Genomic DNA, 13,519 nt, shown 5'->3' on the forward strand with positions numbered 1-13,519 from the left:
AAATTACAGAACCAACTAATACTACCAACATCCTGGCAGATAGGTTCAGTGCTAACTTTACCCCCCCCCAAAGGGCCCATATCTATACAGGAAGAATGCAGAGTCCCTGTAATTACATCTATGCAGGTAAAAGCTGCACTCTCTAAAACCAAAAACACAGCATCCATGGGACCAGACAACATCCGAGGCTGCATTTTACATGAACTTCAGAATGAACTGGCTCCCCTCCTAAGCACCATGTTCAATCATAGTCTCATGTCAGGCTTTGTGCCCACTGAATGGTGCACAGCAACAGTTATCCCACTTCACAAAGGGGGAGCAACCACTGATCATGGGAACTATCGTCCTATTAGCCTTATGAGCCTGGTCTGCGAGACCATGGAAGGTATCATCATGGAACTCATAAACAAAGAGATTGGTAACCTCCAAACTCTGGACCCCACCCAGTTCAGGTTTGTGAAAGGCAGATCGTGCCTTCTGAACCTGATCAACTTCTTTGAGGCAGTTACCATAGGTTCATAGGTTCATACTAGGCTATCTGTCCTGAGGCAATTATAAGCCTAGCCCGATTCTGTATGGCTTACGCCACCCCTTGATTTGAGTATACTGTGCCCTTTTTAAGGTTTAGTTTACTGTGCCTCTGTTTAATAGTGACACGGGAGTAATCCCTGGGACAAACCTAAGATCCCCCATCCACCTATCGAGATTCTTCTTGAAGAGATTCAGTGAGGTGCTCTGCCTCACATGAACTGGAATTCTATTCCAGAGCGAAGGGAGCCTCTGGGTTATGAACCTGTCCCTCCAGCAAGTTCTATTTATTTCTGTGCTGAGGTTCAAGTCCCTCGAGCGTGTGGCTCTAAGGGATTTAGATTTACTGAGGTGGAGCATGTCCATTAATTCTGGATTTGACATAGCTTTGTATGTCAGGCATAGATCGCCTCAAAGTAGGCGGTATGCAACTGAGTAGAGCTGTAGCTTTTTTAAACGAGCAGCATATGGCATCTGTTTGAGACCCTTGATCCTCTTGGTGAGATACTTTTGGGGTCTTTCTAATTGCTGCAGGTGTCAGGTAAGGTACATCCCAAAAGGGGCATTGTATTCTATGATGGGCCTGATGAAGGATGAATAAAAGGGCACGATTACCTCTCTTGATCTAGATGTGAAACCCTTCGTGATGAGGTGGGCTATGTAGAAGGTCTTTCTAACCACTTTGGCAATGTGGTTTTCAAAGGAGAGATTGCTATCAACTTGGGTCCCCAGGTCCCTAATAACTTTCTCTGTACTTAATGGGTTTCCTCCTATGTGGTAATTTGTGGGCACATTGTTTTTGCCAAAGGGTATGACTATACATTTTTTGGCATTTAGCTTTAAACCATGGTGCTGGCACCAGTTATCTGTCTCTGTGAGACCTTTTTGAAGGATGTTTGTGTCAGCTGGAGAGTTGAATATGGCGCCCAGTTTGCAGTCGTCTGCGAACTTGGTGAGCCATAGTCCTCCCACGTTTGCCTGTACCTCGGAAAAGTATATACCGAACAAGAGTGGTCCCAGGACAGAACCCTGTGGGATGCCACTTGTGACTGGTTTCGAGTCTGACATGGCTCCAGCAACTCTCACTCTGTGGGTTCTGTCTTTGAGCCAGTTTGCGACCCATCTTGTGACATAGGGGTTTATTTTGAAGCTGGATAGCTTATCTATGATGCCCAAGTGGGGTATTGTGTCAAATGCCTTTGCAAGGTCCAGATAGGCTGTGTGGACTACCTTCCCTTCATCTATGGCTTTGGTGACTGTTTCAAAGAAGTCAACCAGGTTCAAAAGGCAGGATCTGCCCTTGACAAAGCTGAACTGGGTAGGATCTAGTGTCTGTAGGTCCCCAATGTCTTTGTTTATGAGCTCCATGATGATCCTCTCCATAGCCTTGCAGACTAAGCTAGTCAGGCTTATGGGGCGATAGTTTCCAGGGTCCGTAGAGGCTCCACCTTTGTGGAGTGGGACCACTGTTGCTGTACGCCATTCTGTGGGCACATATCCTGTAGTGAGGCTGAGATTCTATAGCTGTTTTATTTGAGGGATTAGTTCCTCTTGGAGTTCATGTAGGACGCAACCTGGGATGCCATCTGGTCCCATGGAAGCAGTGTTTTTTGCTTTGGAGAGGGCAGCCTTCACCTGAGCATCAGAGATGTTTGGGAGGCAGCCCTCTGCTGGGATAGATACTTGCTCTTTTGGGGGGGAGGGGGTGGAGAAGTTTTCACTGAACCTGTCTGCCAGGATATTGGCGATGTCTGTGGGTTCAGTGTATTTTTTGTCATTTAGAATCAACTCAGAACAAGTCTGGGAGTTGCATCCCAGGTTTCTAACATAACTGATAAAAGCCTTATGATTGTCTTTGGTGTCCTGTGCAATTTTTCTCTCGAAGCTGGCCTTGGAGGATTTTATGAGGGATCGTAATTTTTTGCTAATACTGATCAGAGATGCCTTCCTATTAGGGATTTTGCTCTATCATGTAGTAGCTTCCTCCTTCTGTTGTACAGTTTATTTATGGCAGGGGTCCACCAGACTGGACGCCTGCCTTTGGATGATTGGGTCTTGGTTTTGTTTGGGATAGCATGATCCATGCATTCCTGGAGATGTCCGTAGAATGCGTTTATATAGGATTCTGCAGTTTGGGCCGTAGTTTCCACTGGCCCTGGGGCCTTGAAGGATTCCACTTCAGTTTTGAGAAGTGAGAAGTTCGCTTTTGAGAAGTTTTTCACTGTGGTTTTCTTGGCTGGGGGTGGGGTCGGGATGTGGACATCCAGTGAAATTAATTTATGGTCTGATCTTACCATTGAGGGATATACTTCTGGTATGGAGCATAGAGTCCCCATGTTGGTAATGATCAGGTCTAGTATGTTGTCCCCTCTTGTGGGAGTGGTGACTAGTTGTTCCATAGCATTTGAGTTTATAATTTCCAGGAACCTTTGGGCTAAGGTGCTGGGGCTTGAGTAGTGCTCCCAGTCAATGTTTGGGTAGTTGAAGTCACCCAATATAATGGTGTTCGGAGAGATCTTCATGTTCTCCAATGTTTTCAGGAAAGCCGAGTGGGATTCCTGACTTTGAGAGGGTGGTCTGTAGGATGCTATAAACTGAAAAGCAGTCTTGCCCACTGTTAGTTGCACATGGATGGTCTCTGATACTTTGTGCAATGCCACTAACCTGGAGGTGTGGATATCCTTGATAAATATGGAAACTCCCCTCCTTTTGTGGTTCGGTCCGGGTTTTGGGGCGAAAAGCATGATATGAGGTATAGCCTGGTAGTGCTGGGGTGCTCTCTGGAGCCTTAAACCAGGTTTCTGTCACTGCACAGATATCGATGTTCTCCATACTGAGGAGAGCTTCGAGTGCATGCATCTTGAGGTTAAGACTTCTGGCATTTAGCAGCATTACCCTTAGTTTCTTGTTCCTTGTGCTGTCTATGGGGTGGGTTTGACTTTTGAGCCTTGCCTAAAAAAGGCACTATGGGGGTGGCAAGAGCCTTTGCCAATATCCGAAAGCCCAGTGGTGACAGGTGCAAGCCGTCCCTAGCGAAGCAATGTGGCTTGTCGAGCATGTCATCCCAGGCTGACAGACACTGGATCCCCTTTGAATGACACCAAAATTTTAGCCAATTGTTAAAATTGATCATTTTGTCTTTGTACTGTGGCATCATTCTAGGTGAGGGTAAGATGCTGCTCAAGGTCAGGGTCATACCAGCCTGGGCTACATGATCAGAGAGCTCCTCTATGTCTCTTTTCATGCAGTCCAGGGAGGTACGTCTCAGGTCATTCACACCAGCATGTACAATGACTGAGTCATATTTGTATTTGCTTTGGAGTGACCTGAGTGCTTGCATTATGTGGCGGATCCTAGCACCCGACAGGCAGCTCAACATGACCTTCTCTTTATTCAGCCTGGTGAGCGGGACGTCAGTGTGTCTGACAATAGAGTCACCTATTACAAGAGTATCAGGTGTGTTATTCAGCCTTAAGAACTGTGGCTGCTTGGCACACTGACTTTGTGGGCTATGTGTTGTGCGTGTTTTGTTTTGAGGTAGCGTTTGCTAGGATGTCTGCTTTGGAGGTCTCTGTTGCTTAGGTAGATTTTTATTTAGAGCCTCCGAGTATGTTTTTGTGTATTTATGTGTTTGGTTCGCTGATGTGGTGGGACTATGTGATACTGGAATTGTGTTGTGTGAGGTTACCTTCTCCTCCTGACTGGCTACACCAGTTTTGAGATGAGAGAGCTCAGCCTCCAGTTTGGCTAAATAGTTGCATCTCTCACATATATTTGAACCTGTTTGGAGGAGGAGAGGGTTGTCCGTGTACATGAGACAGTCGTAACATTGCCTCAAAATTCCCAGATTCACCAGCTGGACTGGAGAGGAAACCATTGACTGACCTTTGGACATGCTAGAGTAATATAGGGAAACTGAATTTAAGACGGACCAATAGGGGACATGGTAATCGTAGAGAGTATAAGAGTAAGTAGTGCTTATGGTTTAATAGTGCTAACTTGTAGGATTACTTAATTAGACCAGTGAAGGGCCTTAGAATGAGAATATGATGTTTAAATTGAGAGATAGAGCAGCTCTAAGGGAAAAAGTGAAGAGCAGACTTTGTGGAGCCAGGAATAGTTTAAACCCAATTAGGCGGCGCTGCCCGCTGTTGCGCTATGCACAAAAACACGCAAAACCGCGCAAAAGAGGGTTTTAAGAGAGGAAGATGAAGGAGTTTTGGAATTGACACAAAATGGCCAATAAAACTACAGTTTCAAGTCAGTAACCACTCCCACAGGGGCAGGCAGGCTGCTCAATGTTTTTCACTGCCACTGATCAACAGAGAGACTTCCCTTTAGCCCAAGCAAAAAATGGCCTCACAGAAACTTACAAACAGTTCAAGAACAGCAAGCCTATAACTGAACTTTTTTAAATCTCAGAAAAGTGGGAAAAAAGCAAGATTTTTTTTTTGTTTTTTTCAGAGATAGCAGGGGTTCACAAGTATTAACAAGTTATAACAGTGCCGTAAATGACCCCACACAAGAGTGCTTGGCCAAAGACAGATGAAATGCAAGTTTTGAGAATAAAATGATTTTAAAAATAAGTGCAAACAGGAAATTCAGTAAACAGCTCTAGGTTGTGCTCTAAATACAGTTACTAATGCAGAAATCAAGTTTAACAAGCCAGAAAATGCTCAAAATAGGCAGCTATGCAGAAAAACTTAGCAAATAAACAGAGGAAAAATACTTAAAATCTAAAAAGTGGCTCCTTTCTTCTCTCAGCGTTTTCTCCTCTTGGTGGGTGCTTCACCAACAGCCAACAAGCATGAAAAGACGCCAAAACCACGAGGCAACCAGGTTTTAAGAGAGGAAGACGAAGGAGTTTTGGAACTGACCCAAAATGGCCAATAAATCTACAGTTTCAAGTCAGTAACCACTCCCACAGGGGCAGGCAGGCTGCTCAATGTTTTTCACTGCCACTGATCAACAGAAGCTGTAGACAAGGGTAAGGTGGTTCACACAGCCTATCTTGACCTCTCCAAGGTTTTCAACACCATCCCCCATTCTGGAATTATCGAACCAAAGAAAAAGAAGACTCCAGCCAAAGAAGACCAAGCTCGATGTTATATAAAAAACGAATCCTGAATTTATTCAATAAAATTCACAGGTACAGAGTTTAAAATAGTAGAATTAAAGCATCATATCCTTTAGGTTTTGACTCTCACCCAAGTAGAATTTTTCCACATCCTATTTAGGTTGACTTCCTCAGATAAATCAATTAATTGAGTTAATTATTTTACTGAAAGTCCGCCTCCCTTGAAATTTAAAAAAAGGCATCCTGTTTTACAGCTTCTAGGTAGTGTGTAGTTGGCTCTAAAATCTGGGCTATAAGGTTTTGTCATTATTTATGAGTTTTATAGGTAGATTCATTAAATAAAAACTCCATAATATAAACTGATCTTTATTTATTAAGTAATGAATATACCTAGGAGATGGATAATCAATTCTAGCCCTAAAAATACTAAAATGGAAATAATATCATTATTGATATTGATAAAGTCAATATCAACATTGATATAATTATTACCATCAGATAGATCTTTGTAAACTATGACCAGCTCTTGGTAAGACTTAAAGCTAATAAAAGCCATCCCCAAAAGACTTTACAATCAAAAAAAAAAAAAAAAAACAGCCCCTGACCAAACCGAGGAGATAACTAATGGGGCTACATTTCCAATCATAGTTACTAACAAGGCAGGGGACTTTAAAATATACAACTACTCCAGCCTTGACATAGAACCCTGCTTTTTTATACCTAACCAACATATGGATCTTGTTGAGAGCATTAAAGACTTGAAACTTTGGAAATCTGAGCATGAGATTTCAACTTATTACATCCAGATTATAAACCCCTTGGACCCAACCCTCCAGATATTTGAGGAGATTATGGAATTAGACTTGAGGACTCTGGTCAACAAGGAAAACAAAGTCTTCAATAACAATAAAGACTACAGGAAACCTAATACTACTACTGAAGAAAAAGACTTTCTTAACCTGTTCAGAACCCTCAATGTGAGGGCTATAAAACCTGACAAGGGAGGGGCTCCCTCTTTGACCAATGTGATTATATCTCTAGAGTTTCAAAATGTTTGATACTGACACTTACTCTAAAGTCAGTGTAAATGAAATGAAGACTAGTGAAGAGTTATTTTAGCGATCTATTTATCGAGGGGTATATAGATATAGATATGTACAACTACATCAAAAGTGAATGGCCTAGAATTCCTGTATTTTGCAACACCAAAATACACAAAGATCTTTTAACCGCCATTTAGACCTTTGATTGACGGAAGAAATTAAGTGCTAAACTGGTTGATAATATATTGAAAAATATTTAGCCAAATTAGTAAAGACTCATGGGCCTTCTTGACTAAAATAAACGATATTGAATTCAATGAGGAATTTAATTTCCTCACAGTTGATGTAGTTGATCTATAATATAGGTATTGAATGGGTCAACTTATATTTGGTCAAGCTCCAACAAATGAAGTTTACTTAGTTACATCTCTGCTTGACATAATCTTGACGAATAATTTCTTTCTTTTTGACAAAGACTACTACCTGCAGAAATGAAGTAGCTTATGGATCCCCAGTAGGAGCCAGTTTTGCAAACACAGTCATGGCCTACTGGGAGAATGAACACATCTTGAACTCAGACCAACTGGTAGACACCATTAAATACTATACTAGATTTCTCGATGACATATTCATTTGCCTGAAAATTAGTTGACTACATGAATAACACGACAAGTTTCCTGAATTTCACTTTTGATTTTCAGGAGACTGTAATTAACTATCTTGACATTGAGTTAACAAAAGATATAGTAAATAGACAGTTCTTTGCAAAGGTATATAGGAAGGCTACTTATAGTAATTCCTTCCTACATTTTACATCCCTATAGCCAAAAGAAAGCTATTGTGAAGGGACAAGCAATCAGAATAGCCCGAATGGTCACAAGAGATGATGACTTTATGTTGGAATGTGGATTAATTGAAGACATGTTCCATCACAGGGGGTACCCCAGAGCATTCCTCAAGGATATTTTTGATGAAGTTAAAATGAAGAGAGCTAACGGGACTATTGGACCCTTATTAAAGGTTAAGAACACTCACATTAATCAAGTGGATAATACTGCCAGGCTAGACCAAATAGATGAGGTAATCAATAATAGCAATGGGGCCCTTGCCTATTACGAGACTGACCCAGGGACTGCTAAGACCACTAATAGCAACTTAGGGGAGACTCCTAGATTTATTACAACTTTCAGTTTAGAAAGTAACATGATAAGAAGGTTAATAGATAAAAACTGGACTATATTTTCATATGATAAAAGATGTTCCCTACTGTCTAGTACTCCCCCTATAATAACATATAGAAGAGGAAGAAATTTAAAAGTACTTCTACAAAATATTAAAGAAAAAGGGACCTTCTGCTGTGGTTCCTGCAAGTACTGTAAATATATTAAGAAGGGGAACAAACAGGTGATCAATAATAAGACCTATACTCTCAATGCTAGACTGGACTGCAATTCTAGAATGGTGGTATATGGAGCTTTATGCTCCATATGTACATGTTTCTATATAGGTAAGACAGAAAGGAGGCAGCATGTCAATGCTATCTCAAACTTGAAATTAGACAATGCCCTGGGTAAACATATTTCTGCCTTCCCTGACCACAGTTTTAAATTTGTGGGTCCAGATCAAATTAAAATTGATAGTAGAAGGGGACCATACAACTTATTACTTGAAGAACATGAACTATCGTGGCAACTTAGAACAAACGCCTTTATGGAACCTGGACTAAATGACCATTGTAACATTTCATGTCTTCTTAAACTCAAAAGCTTGATCAGATAACATTTATTTATCTATTTAATTATTTATATTCATAATAAACTATTCATTTATTTTCTGAACTATTTTTATCAGGGACTCCACAAGATTATTCCATTTAGGATGCTAGGAATAGTGTAAAATAGGCAGGTTAATTTAACAACATTTTAATATTAACAACTTGACTAAAACCACGAGTTTAAGTAATTCCAATATAAAAACTGAATACCATGCTATTTATTGATTATAGGTGTTATTACTTGATGGTAATAATTATATCAATGTTGATATTGACTTTATCAATATCAATAATGATATTATTTCCATTTTAGTATTTTTAGGGCTAAGAATTGATTAAACCGGCTTGGTACTAGGAAAATACACTGCTTTCTCTAAAACACATAGGACCTAGTATCCATCTCCTAGGTATATTCATTACTTAATAAATAAAGATCAACTTTTACTTTCAGGTCTATTTATAAGACTAGACCTAGTAAAGTTTATATTATGGAGTTTTTATTTAATGAATCTACCTATAAAACTCATAAATAGTAGATCGGGGCAGGAATGACAAAACCTTATAGCCCAGATTTTAGAGCCAACTACACACTACCTAGAAGCTGTAAAACAGGATCGCCCTTTTAAATTTCAACTACTCTTTCAGTAAAATAATTAACTCAATTAATTGAGGCTTAATTACTTGGTTCATAGAAGAGTGTGGAATATAAAAGCTGGAGGCTGGTACATGCATTTTATCTGAGGAAGTCAACCTAAATAGGATGACAATTCTACTTGGGGATTTTTAAACTCTGTACCTGTGGATTTTATTGAATAAATTCAGGATTCGTTTTTTATATAACATCGAGCTTGGTCTTCTTTGGCTGGAGTCTTCTTTTTCTTTGGTTCGCTGGTTTTTGTAAGCTTTCATCAAGTTCTTCCATTCTGGAATTATAGCTAAGCTCACTAAACTAGGCATAAATCCCTATGTCACAAGATGGGTTGCCAACTGGCTCACTGACAGAACCCACACTGTAAAAGTTGCAGACTCCAAATCTGACTTCAGACCAGTTACAAGTGGAGTACCACAGGGTTCAGTCCTGGGACTTTTCCTATTTGGTATCTACTTCCCTGAAGTACAGGTTACCACAGAAGGCCTCTGGCTAATGAAGTTTGCAGATGACTGAAAACTAGGAGCCACAGTCGAGTCCCCAAATGATGTGGACTTCCTACACAAGGGCCTCACTGAAACAGATGCCTGGTGTCAGAGGCATGGCCTCAAGCTCAATGCCAAAAAGTGCATTGACATCCTGTTTGGTAAAAATTCTATACCCATGAACTACCACTTAAACGGAAGTCTACTTAATGCCGAATGTGTGATAAGAGACCTCGGGACTCAGGTGGACAGTAGTCTCTCCTTTGATAATCACATCACCACAGCAGTCAGGAAATCCTTCTATGTGGCACACCTCATCACAAAAGGGTTCTCATCCAGGAAAAAAGAGGTCATTGTTCCCCTCTACTCGGCACTCATTAGACCCATTATAGGTTACAACACCCCTTTTGGAATGTACCTCACAAGACATCTGCAGTAGCTGGAAGGGCCTCAGAAATACCTCACAAAGAGGATTACTGGCCTCAAACAGATGCCCCACACTGACCGTCTCAAAAACCTGCAGCCTTACTCTGTAGCATATCACCTACTCCGAGAAGATCGCTGCCTAACATATAAAGCTATGTTACACCCAGAGCTGCTGGACATGCTACACGTAAAGAAATCCCAATCCCTCTGGGCTACACACTCTAGGGACCTAAACCTTGTCACCACAATAAACAGGACATGCTGCAGGGATATATTCCTGTCACAGAGACTTCCTAGACTCTAGGACAAGCTACCAATCTTTGTCAAACAAAGTTCCTCATTAGCACTCTTCAAGAAAAATGTTGATGAGTGGATGGGAAATAGGAAATACACCATGGGGATCACTTCTGTGGCTCTGCTTGACAGTGGCACAGGAAATGAACTTTCTTGGGTGGCGTAAGCCAGGGAACCTTGTTGGCTAGGCTTGTATAGGCCCTTGGGCCGATAGCCTAGTACCTGCCTATGAACCTATGATAGACACTTGAATAGAATTATTATTTGAATACTCTCTAGATTGAAAGTAACACTGTCTTACACAGTGAGCAATTTATTACATCAGTTTAAAATGAACAATAAGTACATCACATCAGAACCCAAGACAGTAGTTCTTACATTGTGAAACACAAGAAATTTGATGACTGGCTGTTTAAGAACTATAAATAACACTGTTCAGATATGGCAATGGTACTGAGTGACACCATACCTCTCAAATGTCTGGACTTTCACAGAATGTCCACATTTTCACCTTATATTTTGACCTATTCTACATAATTTTATTGATTTTTTTACCTTTGAATATTGGCAAATTTGTGAGTTTATAAAAGATATCTGTTTCAAAACTGTGTGAAGGTTAAGTCCTCCCAAATGGCAATATAGAGTTATAGAGGCTTTATAAGGGCCAGACACTTTGGATGTAGGGATCTCTTTTAGCCTCTAATGCATGCCAAACAGCATAAATTCTGTTTAATTTGTGTTGTCTTTAAATATATGTTTGCAGCCAGAGGCAAAGACTATTTTAAATCCCTTTCTAAGACTTAATTGTACTAATAGAATAATTTTAACAGGCCAAGGAAAAAAGGATATTATCTATAACAGAATTAGATAAGCCTGGTGCAGGTTGTGAATTAAACTGTTGATAAACAGTGAAAACAGATTCATAACTAGCACTTATTTCCTGTGATACTCTTGGTCCTAAGGCTACTTGGAGCATGCACTCAGATAGTTTTTAAAACATCTAAGTACTCTTTTCCCTAAGTCATGTTGTTTAACTTTTGAAAAAGTAGATGGTAGTCAGTTAAGATGATAAACCTTTTTATGTCAACAAATGTATCAGTTAAGATCCTTCTCTTCAACCTGTCAAAAGAAATTGTGTCAGATATATTTCAAACAGCTATGAAGGTACTGTATCAATTTTTTAAACCATGATGGGCCTGGGACAGCTGACCATACTCATTGGCATGCTCAAGGACTTGGTTATAAGCTATTCTTTCGGTGAATTTATTGATTAGGCAAAGATTTGATAAAATATTGCAATATGTTCATTGATGTAACCTTGGAGAGAGTTCTAATTTTGTCATGTTTAAGTGAATGAGAATATCTTTTAAAAGCGAAAGGTTACTGATGCTTGATAAAGGTTAAGTTATTACTGTAATATATATATTTTTTGGAAGGATGAATGCAGTGTAAATATATGGGTCAGCTGTATGGAGTTTTTCCAGCAATTTTTAATCATTTTTGTAGATATTTCTAAGAAGGGAAATGTATGCTAAGGGCATGTTGGTTTAGTTATCAATTACTAGATTTGAGTTTAAGATATAGTAGTCATTAAACTTATCTGTTGTGGTAATGTAATTCATAACTCTATTCATAAATATGTTGGCAGGTTTATTTTTACGGTGGCAAGTAGCCATTGACTGGTTTACAGATATATCTATAATTGTGTTCCAGAAGATTTTGGGGTTGCTCAACAGGAGTAGATTTTTTTTTTTTTTTTTTTTTTTTTTTTTTTTTTTTGTGTTTTGGATGTGTGGTCAATTACCAGGTGGTTAACTTCAAAACAATCAGAATATTTTGATGGATTACCAGATACATCAGCAAATTGCAGTAGAACATAATTAGATCATTAAACAAAGAGTATTATCAGATTTTCCTCTTCTTTTCTGTTGTAGGATCTTAGAGGTAGTACATATAGATAAGCAGGGGTATGGAGATGGAAGGGGCTTGCTTCCCTGCAAAAAACATTTTTTTTTAATATTTTTATTATTTTTTAATTAGTCAGGTGTTGGTAATGTGCAATCATCAGACAAGAAGTTTACCAAAGTTCCATCAGTCATTTATCATATATATTTTTTAATGGTACATGTTGATTTAGCAGTGTTGGTTGCAATTCTGCAAAGCATTTAAATAATTAAATATTACTAATACCAATTCTGATTCCAAGATTTCCCCCTTTATCTAAGCTGCCTCTTTCTTTCAGATGGCCACTGATGCTTGTAATGAAATAAAGGCATTTAATGAACGAATCTCCTAACTTCTGTACAAAATAATTTATCCAGTGTAGAATAGAGTATGTATTGTAACTTTAAGAAGCATTTCCAAGTGTAGGCACATCCATATAAACAGTGAGCATGTGCAGGCAGCAGTGCCATTTTGAGAGAACAGCCAGGGTGTTAACATGAATGAGTATAGTAGTCAGTCTGTTTATAAGTTTGATTAAGTTACTAAGCCTTAATCCTGATGTGTTTGTGTATAATAAAGCTGCTTGAACTGAACCCACAACTGTTTGTCTGTTTTATCCTGACCAGATGAGTGTCATAACCAGCATTGAGAGTGCAACTTTTTCAAGCCAAGAGGTGCGCAGTTGATGGTGAAGGTATATTGAGCAGGTTGGGTGATACAGTGCTCAAACGATTAAAAAGGGCCAGAAACAAACTTCAGGTAGCCAAAACATGCACAAATTATTTACTTTGCAAAGAAAATGATACGGAGCATTCGTAAAGCACAAAATACATTATTAATCAAATGAGTAGCACAAAACATATTATTAATCAAGCAAAAGGCACAGAACACATTGTTAATTAAATGAACTGTTCAAAACCACGATATTTGATAGAATTATCAGAAATACTTTTATGGGGTTCAGAGTTACCTCCAGTTAGCATAATGAGCATGTTTAAAGTAAAACGAGCACAAGAAAAGTATAATGAGCATGATAAGAGGTTAAATGGGCATAACGAGTACAATAAAAGGGCAAAATAAGCTTAGAAATGCAAGATGACTGCATGTTTTAGTAAATGACCATATTTTGGCATGAGATACTATTTCACATTGACCAAAGCCATTCAAAGCATAACTAGAGTTGTTCGAAGTATCTCAGAGTGTGCAAAGTGTTTGCAGAGTGTGCTTTATTACAGTGCAATTATTTCAAAGAGTTTACTATGTGCATAGTACAGTTATTTTGCAAAGTGCAGTCAAAGT

Source organism: Protopterus annectens, chromosome 1.part1 (genome assembly GCF_019279795.1).
Source record: "Protopterus annectens isolate FY-2018-M chromosome 1.part1, PAN1.0, whole genome shotgun sequence".
Taxonomy (NCBI): Eukaryota; Metazoa; Chordata; order Ceratodontiformes; family Protopteridae; genus Protopterus; species Protopterus annectens.